The sequence below is a fragment of the Condylostylus longicornis genome, unplaced genomic scaffold, assembly GCF_029603195.1.
Source record: "Condylostylus longicornis isolate FDR11 unplaced genomic scaffold, ASM2960319v2 ptg000040l, whole genome shotgun sequence".
NCBI classification, from domain to species: domain Eukaryota; kingdom Metazoa; phylum Arthropoda; class Insecta; order Diptera; family Dolichopodidae; genus Condylostylus; species Condylostylus longicornis.
Genome location: NW_026578009.1, coordinates 12,351,479 through 12,365,634, shown reverse-complemented (window position 1 = coordinate 12,365,634; position 14,156 = coordinate 12,351,479). Strand labels below are relative to the sequence as shown.

At 25.0% G+C, this 14,156-nt stretch overlaps 1 protein-coding gene across 1 annotated transcript in view; it reads right to left on the bottom strand.

The window, feature by feature from the left end:
• The window catches only part of LOC129609891 (protein CREBRF homolog), a 134,605-nt gene that overhangs the window by 38,048 nt on the left and 82,401 nt on the right, over positions 1-14,156 (bottom strand). Inside the window, exon 3 of the mRNA XM_055522098.1 lies at positions 6,448-6,510. The gene's annotated coding sequence lies outside the window, so the exon portion shown is untranslated. The remainder of the gene's footprint in view (positions 1-6,447; positions 6,511-14,156) is intronic.

The window sequence follows — 14,156 nt, the reverse complement described above, 5'->3', positions numbered from 1 at the left end:
AAAACCAAATTCATATATTAGGTGTATTATGTGTAAACAACCCTTACACTAACAAATTATATTGGTGTATATAATAACATATACGTATAGGAATTTCTATGTTTACAGATGTGTTAAGTGAATAAGCACACATGTAAATAAAATTAAGGGTGTTAATTAGGGGTGTTGTTATACATTAAATACACATTATAACAGTTGAGTTGTAAAGAAAAGTAGAAAAAAAAGGAAAAAAAAAAAGTTGCATGTTTGTTTTTTTTTTAATATTTTTGTAGGTACTACTGTACTAAACATTTGATTATTATCTGTATAATACTTTTTGAAAGTGTACTATACAAGAAAAAGAACACGAAAGAGAAAATAGAAATTAAATACCTTCTTTGTTTCAAATTTCATTATGAAATTTCCATTTTTATTCTAAAAATATTTCTAATAAAAATATATATGTACATATACATAATAATTTATTGTAAGTTCTTTTTTCACAAAAAACCAAAATCATATGCACTTGCTTAATGTAATTTTGACTTTGTGAATATTACAATGTATAAAATAACATTTATCTGTAAACATATAACATTAATATTTCAAAAAGAATTAGAAATTTGTCAAATGAATTTGTTTATAAAAATGCAAATGCATGTTGGAAAAAAATTTCTTAATTACGAGTATTGTTCAGTTATCATTGTTAGGCACTATTAATTTGAAGTACATAAATAAAGACATTTAAAATAATACGGCCAGATAAATTATCTATAATATTACATTTACACTATAAATTTATTATACAAATAAAGTGTTAATTTTTAGCAGTTTTTTAAAACTCGCTGTCGTCTGGGGCTAGTTTTAGAAGGATAAAAAAAAATCGGATTAAAAAAATTCTGTCCGAGAAACATCCATTAGAGCTTCAAAGCTGTTGAAACTAGAGCAAAGTTGTATTCGGAACTACATAACAGTACGCCCATGATTGCTGTCACACTTACTGTTTTCAAGTAATACTCGTAGCTCTTAAAACACAATTTTTGAATTGAAAAACTAAAGATTTTTCTTCTTTTTTTAAAAAAGAAGAATTCAAAAAAAACCAGCATTTTTGTTTTTTTTTCGGGATGCTCTACGATACACCATGCTCTACAAGTTTGCTATACATATTGTTCATGGTACGCTTGCCGTTTTGGAGTCAAAGTGATAATTTATGTAAATAATTTTTTCGATGCTTGTAAAAAAGGCTTAAGAAAAACTAAGTATAAGCAAATTTACCTATAATTATGTAGGTACCTATAGCTAGATAATTTTAACTATACCAACATAACATACGCGAATTTCGATACACAAAGGTAGGACAAACTTTCGTTTAAAGATTCTTTCGTAGCATAGACTTTTGTTTGAATTTGTTTAAAAATATTCGAAAATTTTCCAAAATAATACATAAGACTACGCCGTCATATGACAAATCTCGAAAAAATACTACACTATACTGTTTTGTACTTAAAATAAAACTTCTTGCTTTCCCATTCCTTCTTTTAATATGCAATTAGAAAGGACCACAAATTAGTTACAGCAGAATAAGTTTTTAATTATTTTGCTTCGCCCCTGATCCTTACGAAAAATATTTCTTATAATATTTTATAAGTATCTACATAAACATTTCATACTCCGTTGTGTATGTATATACCGTTATAGTATATGCAAATTTTAATTTGCTATTCTTTTTTTTACTCATACAATTACAGTTTATCTAAATACATACATATTACTTTTGTATATTTAGTAAGAATGATGATGTGAATAAATTAAGAACAACCTTAATAATTATTCATTTAATTTCTTTTCTTTGAATTATGAATTTCGAAATTTTGCAAAATTCCAATGATTAACAGAAAGAATATCTATACATTTCTATAGCTACGTAACACATGTACAGATTATAATAATTAAATAAGCGAAATATGAACATTGTATTTTAGTTACAGCAAAAATTTTAGATCATATACAATTAACATCATATACAGGGATTGCTAACTTAAAAATTAATTATTCAGGAGTCTTATGGAACTTTCCAAAAAAATGTACGTACGTCACTAGTTGTGTGCAAGACAGAGCACTACTGGTTAAGTGTTATAGTATGTTAAGATTATTCGAATTGTCAATATAAGCCTTTCATAATATTTATGATATACAAATCTTATGGAAATCTAAATAGCTCCATAGTTTTTGAAATTACATAGGTCTGATGCAAAAAGATTTATATTATAGTGTTTTGCAATTCTTCACCATTGCATTCATAATTAACTGACATAATGCAATTAATCGCTTCGTAGGATAAATCACTCAATCTTTTTAAATTTATAAATTTTGTGGTGCAACAGTTAACTTCAATAAATCAGTCAATAATGTTCTGATTAAGACCTTTTGGGATCGATTTTTGTTCTTAATTACTTGTTTCAATTGTACGTTCCTATTATACCATTTAAGTACACTTTTGTTTTCAAGCTCTTCGCATAATAGCCTTTGGATAAGGTAAAGGAACTTAGCAACAATTCAATCTTAATTTCAACTTCATTGTTATAGAAGAATATTGTGAATTGAATATTAATTTTGTTGACTATTGCAAGACTTGAAAACGAGGGAATATCCCGATACTTCTTAACATTTTACAGAATATTTATTTTGGTACGAATGACTGTAGATGCTGACTTTAATTGTTTATAAACGATGAGAAAATCTTAATAGTAAAGTAATTAGCCAGAAGAGAAACTATTCTACTACTCACATAATTTATGCATTCCGTCCTTTATTTTGATTAAAAAAATGAAAAAAAAAGAAATATCTTTGAGGAAAATGAAAATGAAAATGAAAATAAAAAAATCAATAATTTCAAAGAATGAAACAGATGACTAAAAGCTTTCCCTTGTATTTTAGTAAATTTTGTGTATCTTCATGCAAGAAACGTAAACAACGTCCAAATGTTAAATTTATTACTTATACACTTACATATGCATGTATGTGTGTTGTTAGGATATGTTCCATTTTTTTTGTTTCCACTTACTCATTCACATATTATTAGAAAATTAACATGTATAAGTAAAAAATGTGTATACTTTGCCTATTTCAATTGAACAGTCATGAAGCGTAAGGTCAAGAGTGCGAAGAGAATAGGAACAGCAAATTTGTGTTATATACTGTACATGTATATTTGTGTATACTAAAGCACACAATATTTTAATGTTGATATAATTTTTGTTATGTGTAATTTTGAAAGTTTTGGCGTAAAGCGTAATGAAACAAAAAACACACTTACTACCCTTTTTATAGAATTGAATCATTTCTTTATGGCAAAAAATAACAAGCGAATGTGACCACGTATTTCAATATTGTATACCATATTTACGACATAATATAACAGTTATTGTATATGTTTAAGTTTTATATGTATTTGTATGTTTTGTCTGAGATTTTTCAGAAAACAGAAAAAAAGTGTTTTATATAATCTTTTTGCTAAAAAATTTGACAAATAAAAAAAAAGGCTTTTCAAACCCTGTTCCGAATATTTTGACTGAGGGTAACTTTTTGTGTTTATTTCACACAGATGCATGTGAACAGAATACTTATGTATGGAGATGCCAAATTGACATATTGTATATTGTACGTTTCTACTTATATGCATACAAACATATGTATTTTATATATGACTATGCAAAAGTGTTGAATAAAATTAAGAATTTAAATTTTTTGTTCATTTATAGTTTCGTATAATATGTATATTATACTTACATAATAATATACACATATTGTACATCTATGTATAAATTAAAATATAATAATACAAAGGATAAATATATATACAAACACGTATATGTGTACATATACATTAAAATTGGGGTTGAGCTTTATTGACGCTGAATACATTGAATTTTTATTACAATAAACTAAATAGATTTTTATGAAAATTTTTAAAATCATCAATAATTATGAATATAATGTATGATTGGGTGTATGTAAGTTTATTTCAGGGATGGGATTCGTTTATATTTGATTGAATATGAGCTATATATCTTATTAAGGACGATAATTATTGTTAAGGATGTTGTTTTATAACGAAAATTTAATCCTGTTTGGTGAAAATTTGTTAAATAAATTATCGTACAAAAATTAACGTCCACACGTTCAAATGAAATATCACATACGTTGGTACACACCTGAAGAAATAATCAGAAACATCAAAAATGTAGTAAGCGCCATAGCAAAACAAAAAAATTACTTTTACATTATTTATATACAGTTTGCATGAAAAACAATTTTTCACAAAGTTTTTTTCACAAAAATGCTGCAGCGTCTATAAGAAAAGTTATAAAATAAATTAACACATACATTCATATGCATATACATATATACATAAATTATACGAAATATAAACGTATAGCTTAGAAACTCTTTTTTGGGAAGACTTGATATTAGAATAATTCGATATTTTACGATGAAACTAACTATTGTAAAATATTGAGAGTGAAAATTTCAACAGCGTTAAAGATCTACACATATCACAGATTTACCACCCCTGATATATTGTAAAAAAATATGTAAATATGTGCTTACAAGAAAGTAGAATTAAATTTAAAGGAATAAATGCAAGAAAAAGTCATTAACGGGAAAGGGGTTGGGTAAATAAAATTCGAAGAAAATGGAAAATGTTTGAGTTGAATATACTTGTGAATTTTTATTAATATTTTGAATTAGAAATTCAAATATTAAATAAATTTTTTTAATTTAGCGATTTTGGAAAAAATTTATATTACTCATAGACATATGGATACTTTTAAACTGCGATGTGAATATATTAGTATGTATGTGTTCACGCATGTAGTTATTTTTTTATATATTTTGTGAATATCCCAAATTTCCTTCTGAATTGCTTCAATTTTTCTTTTTATTCAATTTAATTTAATGAAAGGAATAAATGAGTAACATTTGTATAATAATATTTGCTTATCATTATAATTTCATTTATAAACCTGCATAAAAGTTCTTACGGAATATTATAGGAAAGTAATTTTCAGCATAGTATATTAAAGTTTAAGCACATGATATTTGTATGTAAAATTTTACTCGAAAAAGAAACCTAATTGTTTCTTTCAACAAATTACAAGATGCATTCGGAAACATCAGGCATATTATATTAGACGTGTTCCATGGAAATATTGCATGAGATGACATTAGTATAACGTCTGGGTCCTTTATTGTTGTTATTGTAGCAAGATTACGATGATTCGCGTCATTTGCTGAAAAAATGATTTTGCCCGTTTGTAATTCAGAATTCTAATTTATTACAATTTCCCTAATTTCTTTACATTTTCGTTTCAATAATTATGAGGCTGACAGACAGGTAAACGAAAAAGTTGGATAGATCTAATTAGAAAGAGTTCAAGTACTATTGGTTTTTACTAGGTATTTCATACAATGCAAGAAATTTTAATTCATAATATTTAATATATCAAAAAACATACAAACTAATAGATAATATCGAAATATAAAAAAGACAGCAATTTAAATTGAGAATATTCTGAAAAAATGATAATTGAATTTTTCTCTCATTCTAAGTTCTAAATAGTTCAAAACATTAGTGAGATTTTCTACTATACGCACACACATATACGCTCAAATTTAAAAGCTTATAGATTTTTTTACTACGACTTAAAAATCATCTCTTTGTGAATGTAAAATTTTTCTTAATAGTAAATTATTAAAGCTTTACTAAATTAGGTGTTTGTGAATAAATTCTTAATGTACGTATGTACATATGTGTACGTATGTATATATTTTACACAGGTACAAAGATTTTGTGATATTTTTTACAAAAACGCTTGTACTATGTATTTTACATTATTAAATAGAAAATTTTAGAATAGAAGGAAATCGAAGCTTGCAAAACACAAAAATAAAGCTTTTGGATTTTTTTTTTCGAAAATGAAATCTATTAGAAATGTTCTTTATGAATTTGTGTGCGTGTGTGAAATAGATTATGTTTTACTTTTCTATTCAATAATCTTACTGAATGTCTCTATTCAATATTCTTAGTGAATTTTATAATATCCTCTCATGAACAATAAAATGTTATCGACATTCATGTGGTTCAAATTTTTTAACAAATTTTGCTACGACTTAAAACGTTTGGTTTTAGATAGAAAGACGCCTAGTCTTATGAATCCTATATGACATCCCATGAAATTAATATATCGAATTGAATATAATTATTACGACAATAATTAACAATCTATTATACTCAAATATTACAAAAACTTACGAAAAAATTTTTAAGTTATAATTACTGGAAAACTATCAGGAAAAAACATACTTATTTCCAATAAATTTACAATGAAAATATTTTAAAGTTTACATTACTTATGTTCAAATTATATTTTGAACTAATTATAAACAATTTTTTCAAACACTTACCTTCAAATCACAAACAAAAATTTTAATTCTTTACGAAAACTAGTCATTTGTTCTTTTAAGAATCTGAAATAAACAAAAGGGAAATATTTCTTTAGTCACAATTTTTAATAATTAAATATTAGTTATAAGAATATACTGAATTAAAAAATTAATTAGATTGAAGTACTAAGGAATTTTCAAAGCAAATCGAATTGAATTTCAATTTTAACACAAAAGTATTGAAATGGATTAAAATAAAAATTACTATTAGTAATGATTTTAGTAATGTTGTACTTAAAAAGAGTATTTATTGAATTCTTATCAAAAATCTCGATGTATTAAAAGACAGGATACGAGTACTGTTTAATAGTTGGTATGAGACTAATTCATTGCTAGACTGAACAATTTATTTTGTCAAATTAAAGCAAAGTTGTATTTTTTCTCCGAATTTCCTCTATCCTATTTAATATTGCTGAGTGCTTTTAAAAATTAATTGATTTATTTACTAATATTAGGATATATTTTTTAAATGTATTTTTAATATTTAATATGGTCATTCTATACACTCTGTAATTTTTGATATATTTAATAGAAAATCTGAGACTGGTTCTCTTTCGTATTATAATGTCCATCAACAAACATGGTTACTCCCAGTTGTTATTTACAAAAATTATTTTACTCGTAATTTATAATAATAAAAAAAGAATTTCAAATTTAATAATACAATTTCTTAAAATTTGCAAATTTTTGAAATTAAAGTTATTATTGCATACATTTAGGAGAACAATGTTAAAAGGATTAAAAGGAGTCATAATGCAATAGTTGAGTTATAAATGGACAAAACGATCTTATTTTTGTTGATCAGAATTTTTTCATATTTACATTTGCCTTTGTTATTTCCTGCTTGAAAAAGGACCGTAATCGCTTTTTTCGAATTTAACAAAGATATAAAAATTTTGTTCTTGAGAAATTAGTATGCGATGTCCTCATTATTTTTTAAATTTTTAACTACTTACAAAATTTTAAGTTGACTTCCATACAGTAAAGGCAGGCGAATGAAAAAAAGAAATTAATTCAATTTTATAAAAAATATGTTAAGAAATTAAAAATATCAACAAAAATTCTTTCATAATACTTAATTAATTAATTGGACTTTTCAAGTGATTCCTATAACATAGAATATACAAACATATACAGCAACAATAAAAAATTTCAATTTTTATACTCACATGATACATAAATTACATAAATACAGTTGAATATATACATATATTTATAGTACATTGCTAATGTAATCTATACATAAACACATAATATGTACACGGGCACATGTACCATAATTATTACATATAAAAACAAATTTAATTGCTATTCTTTGTCTTCATACAAAAATATTAAACCTAGATTTCTTCGTTTTGTTTACAATTTTTATAATAGGCACACGAGCCCCCCACTTTCGACGTAATAAAAATTTTGTTATTTCTACATAACTTGAGACAAAAAATTTAATTATAATTTTTTAAATTTTTAGTTTTTTCTTTCTTTTTGTTGTGTTTCTTCTATTTTGTGCGTTGTTGTGTTAAGTTTTTATATCTCAATTTTTTTTTGGAGACGAATGACGCTGACCAGTGACCACATTGTTGATAACTATGAGCATTTCTCAAATACATAAATATGTATATGTATTATGGTTAAGTATATATAAAAATAAACAAATTAATTACAAAATTACATATTACATAATTGAATTCCATTTTTTATATAAATACCTACATTCATTCATTTAGGTATACACATGTAATTAAAAAAAATTTTTTGGGTTGAAATTAGAAATGGGAAAACAAAAATTTCTAACCTATACACATTTTTTTACTTGTCAATACAACATTAAAATTATTGTGTAGGCAGAAATTCTCATTGAATCTCAATCTCATCATAGACCTCATATTAGGCTCATATATGTATATAGTATTACATATATAATGTAAACATGCATATAAACAGTTATATATATGTAAAATTAGAAACTGTATCATTCCTAAAAATTTGATTCGAAATTTCTAGTAGAATACAAAAAAAATTTCCGAAATCGATATTTGTGCGTCAACACAAAATACAATAATAAAAATAAGCCGAAAAAATTAAAATCTAATAATAACGGTAATGATACATACATAACGTATATATACAATATATGTATTATTTGGGTATTCGTTACCCAAATGTACATATGTTTGTATATTGGACGTATACGTATACATACATAAAAATTTCCAAAACAAAAACAAATAATTTTTTTTTAGGTTCTTCTTAGGTTCGTTTTTGTTTTGATTTGGTGAAAGTAACGGTATTAAAATAAATATAAATATAAATTTGTATAATGTATATGCATGTACGTCGGTATACTGACATTTTTACACACACATAAACATGCTCATATTAAATTTTCTTTGACTACATTTTGTTGCGTATATAATGAAATATATTTGAAGTTCCAAAAGTGTCCGAGGTCAGGAGTTGTTTTTATTATTGTTTTGTTATCGTTTTACATATTATATGTGTACATATATTTTGTTAATTTATTTTCTTTTTTTCTATATTTTTGTTTACTTGTATTTTTGTTTTTTTTTTCTTTTTTGCAGATAACTATTGACGTCGTCGCGAAATTAGATTTTTCTTTTACTTTCTTTTTTCATTTTTTTTATTTTTTTTATTAATGTTGTTTTGGGAGGCTTTTTTTTATGTATATATAATTGTATGTACACAAATAATAAGTAAATTTATAAATTGTGTAGAATAAAATATAATTTTCATTCACATAAACACAAATCAACATAAATCTACACATAAAACCAAAATATACTATGAAAATAGTAACAATAAAGAATAAAGAAGAAAAGGAATACACAAAAATCCAATGACGACAACTGTTTCCAAAACTTTCACAAAAAAAAAACCATAAAAAGAAACAACAGAATCACTAGATTGGGTTTTTAAAGAAGCACGTTTTATCGGATAATTTGACAATTCTAGAATTTTATGGGTGAAAATGTAAGGAAACAAGTTCTATTTGCAAAAATTATTTACTTATAGCCAAATTTTATTGCATAGTTTTTGGAAAATTAATATAGTTATGGAATTAATTTTAAAGAAATGTTTTTACAATAAGTTGATATTTAAAATAGTTTAAGTAATTTAACGTGCTACTGCAAATTTCAACTGGTCTTAATTGAGTAGGCGTTTTACAATTCAATCAAAACTGAAATTGATATTTAAAATTACAACTCATTTGAATTTTTGATTTTGACATTACATTTCGTAAATTTTAATTTTTTATTTCCTCACTGTTAAACATTTTTATAAATCTTAATTACTAAAATCAGATTGGCACGAAATTTAAAAAATTTCAACTAATTCAAAAATGACTACTACACTTATTGTTTAAATTTGTCAACTTTAATCAAATGTCAACCGCAAATTGAGATCCACGGCAGCACCTTCATAAATGATTATAATTCTCGATTGGAAGAATATTGTAGAAAAATAACCAACTGAAAATTTAAATGGAGTTAAAATTTGAGATTTTAAAAGCAAATCAAATCTTGAAATGTGTTAAAACCATAAAAATCTATTTTTCAAACTTTATGGTCATAGGATTTTTTGACAATACATATAAACGGAGTAGAGATGTATGAAATTATTGTGTATGCTACATCGTGCTGATATTGATGATTTTATCTAAAAACATGTAAAAACGTTTCAGTCGGTATAAACCGATTGAATTATACCCTGCACCTTTCGTTGTTGTATAGCAATTACTCAAACCTGTGAAACCATTCTATAGAAATTTCACGGATATGTCTGATTTATAACTGGACACACAACTGCCAAGTTTCATGAATCTGACTTTATTTTTCCAAATATTTAAACTTTTGGCTGTAGCTGTAGAGCAATTCAACGAAAACTTCAGAAATATATCTGACCTATAACTCAACATACAACTACCAAGTTTCATGAATCTGACTTTATTATTTTTCCAAATATTTAAAATAAGCTTTTGGAGTTGTATGGCAAGTACCCGAACCTGTCAAGCAATTCCATCAAAACTTCAGAAATATGTCTGACCTATAATTGGACACACGACTGCCAGAGCTCATGAATCTGACTTTATTATTTTTCCAAATATTTAAAATAAACTTTTAGACTTGAATGGGAGCTACTCGAACCTGTCAAGCAATTCCACCAAAACTTCAGAAATATATCTCACCTATAACTCGACACACAACTGTCAAGTTTCATGTATCTGACTTTATTATTTTTCCAATTATTTAAAATTAGCTTCTGGAGTTGTATGGCAGGTACCCGAACCTGTCAAGCAATTCCTCTAAAACTTCAGAAATATATTTGACCTATAATTGGACACATGACTGCCAAGTTTCATGAATCTGACTTTATTATTTTTCCGAATATAAAAAATTTGCTGTTGGAGTTGTATGGCACCCACCCGAACCGGTGCAGCTATCCCATTATAATTTTTAGAGCATGTGTAGAATATAATTGGACACATATATACAAAATTTTTTATTTATACCCTTATTAGTTTTTGAAATATTTAAAATAAACTCTTTGAGTTGTATGGCAGCTACCCGAACCCGTTGTCCGAATTAGTCCAATAACAATAGGGCTCGTCCTTGGCACAAAAGAAAAAACTTGTGAAAGTTTGGTGTCGATTGCATTATTCGTTTTTGAGTTATCGTGCGATCGGACGGACGGACGGACGGACAGACGGACATGTCTAAATCGACTCAGAATTTTACGCTGAGCAAGAATATATATATATGTCCATACCGCAGATGACTCCTTCAAGTAGTTACAAACTCCATACCAAAGTTAATATACCCTTCACGAAGTGCAGGGTATAAAAAAGGACGGATGATATAGTTGTCCTGGTGTCTTATGTAATAGAAAAACCTATGTTTATATTGAGTACGCAAAAATTATAATATATTAAGATTATATACGTACATATGTATATATATGTATAAAGTCTGGATTGATTATAATCTATTTAAATGCCTACGCATAGAAAATATCTTATGTATAGATAAACGATGCCACACTCTAACATGTAAATATTTGCAGTTCGTTTTATAATTATAAGTACATGCCTACATAATTCAAGACATATTTAATTAAATTAGAAAATAACAAAAGAATAAAACTAAAATTTCAACTTCAAAATAAATAAAAGTTAATTTTCCTTATTGACTCGTTTTTTAAACAAGTTCTAAAGTTTAAAAGTTCTTTTCTTTATTTCGAGAAAAATTTCATTAATTAAAGGAACACGTGGCAGTTTTTGTAATAGTAATTCAAAATTTGATGAAATATCTATGGATGCAAGTGACGTGCTTATACAAGTATGATTGAAATAAATTTTAAATGAATTGAAAAATAATTGACAGGAGGGGAATGAGTAATATTAAATTATAATCTAATTAGAATTTTTATTTTAATTACAAGTTTAATATTTTTGAAATACTTGAATTTTTCTTATACAAATGAAAATTTTTATTATACTTTTTTTAAGGTAATTTGGTTTTTAATTGAGCGAAATTTCATGCGCAATGCAAAATATGATGTAACAGACTCGCTGCTTTTTGTTCGGAAAATTAGTCGTTTTTTACGTGCTTAAAATTTTTTTAATTAAAGGGTTTACTTGGAAAGTAAATTTCTCAAAAAGGCTCTTCTTTAAAAAATTTTAATAATATAAATTACTTTTGCCAAGGCCAGTGCGATTCTAACTTTTATAAACTTAAAAGTAAAAACCCAGACCTCTGGAAGGGCAGAACAGATAACAGATGTTATTTACTTGATATTTAGTTATTGGATTGATTTTTTGTTTTATTAATATAATTTTATCAATTTTTATATGCATTTATAAATGTATGCATAAAAAAAGTATTGACTGCAAAATAAAAAAAAAATCAATTTGGAATAAATAAAAACTGAATTCAAAATAAAAAAAATGGAATTTGCACAGCAATAACTGTACAAAAGTAACATTTATTGGTATCAAAACATATGCGGCTTCCTTAGTTATTCTTATTTTAAATTTGGCCTCCATGGGTAAAAACCACTGGCAAATACCGTTAATACATTATTATTATATTATACGAGTACATTGAATATTTACAGGATGACGTTTTTTAAGGAAATAACTGGCAGCTCCTTTCGAAATTGTGTGAAATATATTGTACTATTATGTATAAAGGAAACTGTGTTTATTGGAGTAAAAGAAACCATGGAAAACTATTTTGCATGCGAAAGGGTAATAAAATATGAGAATGGATAATAAAATGAAAAGAACAGACAAAAATAAAATAATAGATAAGTATAATAAAAAAAGAAAGGAAAGAAAAATTAAAAAAAAAAATATTACATACAATAAAAAAATCATTTTATGACAAAAAGAGCTAATAATATGCGTAAAATTGCGTTTATTTCTTTAATTTACTTTTTTTTGAAAATTTGTGATTTCTGAGAATGTCCTAATAGAATTGAATTAAAATATTTGTTGAAATTTGAAGATTCGTTCAGGTAATATGTGTGTTATTTTCGTTAATTTCTGAATAAAATTTTAATATACAGACTAATATTATTACTCAATAAAACAGGACTTTATTATGAATATCGGGTAGCATAAAAATTATAAATGAGGACATTTGAATTTATAATAATTTTTTATATCAAGGAATATGTACAATAAATAGCATTCTCTTAGCTTTTCTAATTCATTATTCTTACTTCTATTAATCGATAATATTATAATAAAATGATCTATTATTAATAAAACTAACAGGTAAGTATAACAATAATTTAAGATATAATAAAATACAAAGTAGATCCATAAGTAAGAATATTTCTAAAATGCCGTTTGCTATAAATATAGTTATAAAAAAATTGCATATCTTTCGGGGTTATCAAGTCCCTCAATCATGTTAATTAATATAGCTAATAGCCAATTTTCCATTAAAATAATTAATTAACATAAAAAATAAATAAGAAATTATATTAAAAATTTTCTTTTTAATCCTTTTTTCTTTGAATATCGAAATTTCAATGGAAATTTGAATTAAAATAAAATTTTCTAATCACATGTTGATTAAAACAATTTCCATTAATTTTATTTTTACATACAGCAAACAACTAAATATGAACGAGGGAGCGTAAAATATATATGCATGTGTTTGTGATAAATAATTTTTTCATTGTAATTAAATTATTTATAAAAATTTGTGGTTTTCATAAAAAAAATTATCAAAGTAACTTTAAGTTTTTTAATTTATTAACCAACTCAAAATAATCCAAGTATCCAACATCTAAGTGATAGATACCCAAAACATATGAAATTCAATTAAGAAAATATTCTTTTTTATTTTTATATTTATAATTTATGAAGTTGAATTTTTTTGCTTTATTATAATATGAATGTATTCGAATCAAATACAACATCCTTTTCAAGGATATTTGATTCAAATGAATTATGCATTTAAAGTTGTATTATTCTACAAGGATTTACCAATGAATTCTAATGTAGCATTTATTTTTTCCATATATGAGTTGGTTTTTTTTTGAACTGATATAAGTGCACTTTTAAAAAAGACTAAGTAACGATAATTTTGATGAGTAACTATAGATACCATCTCTCCATAGTTACAATCAAAATTTTG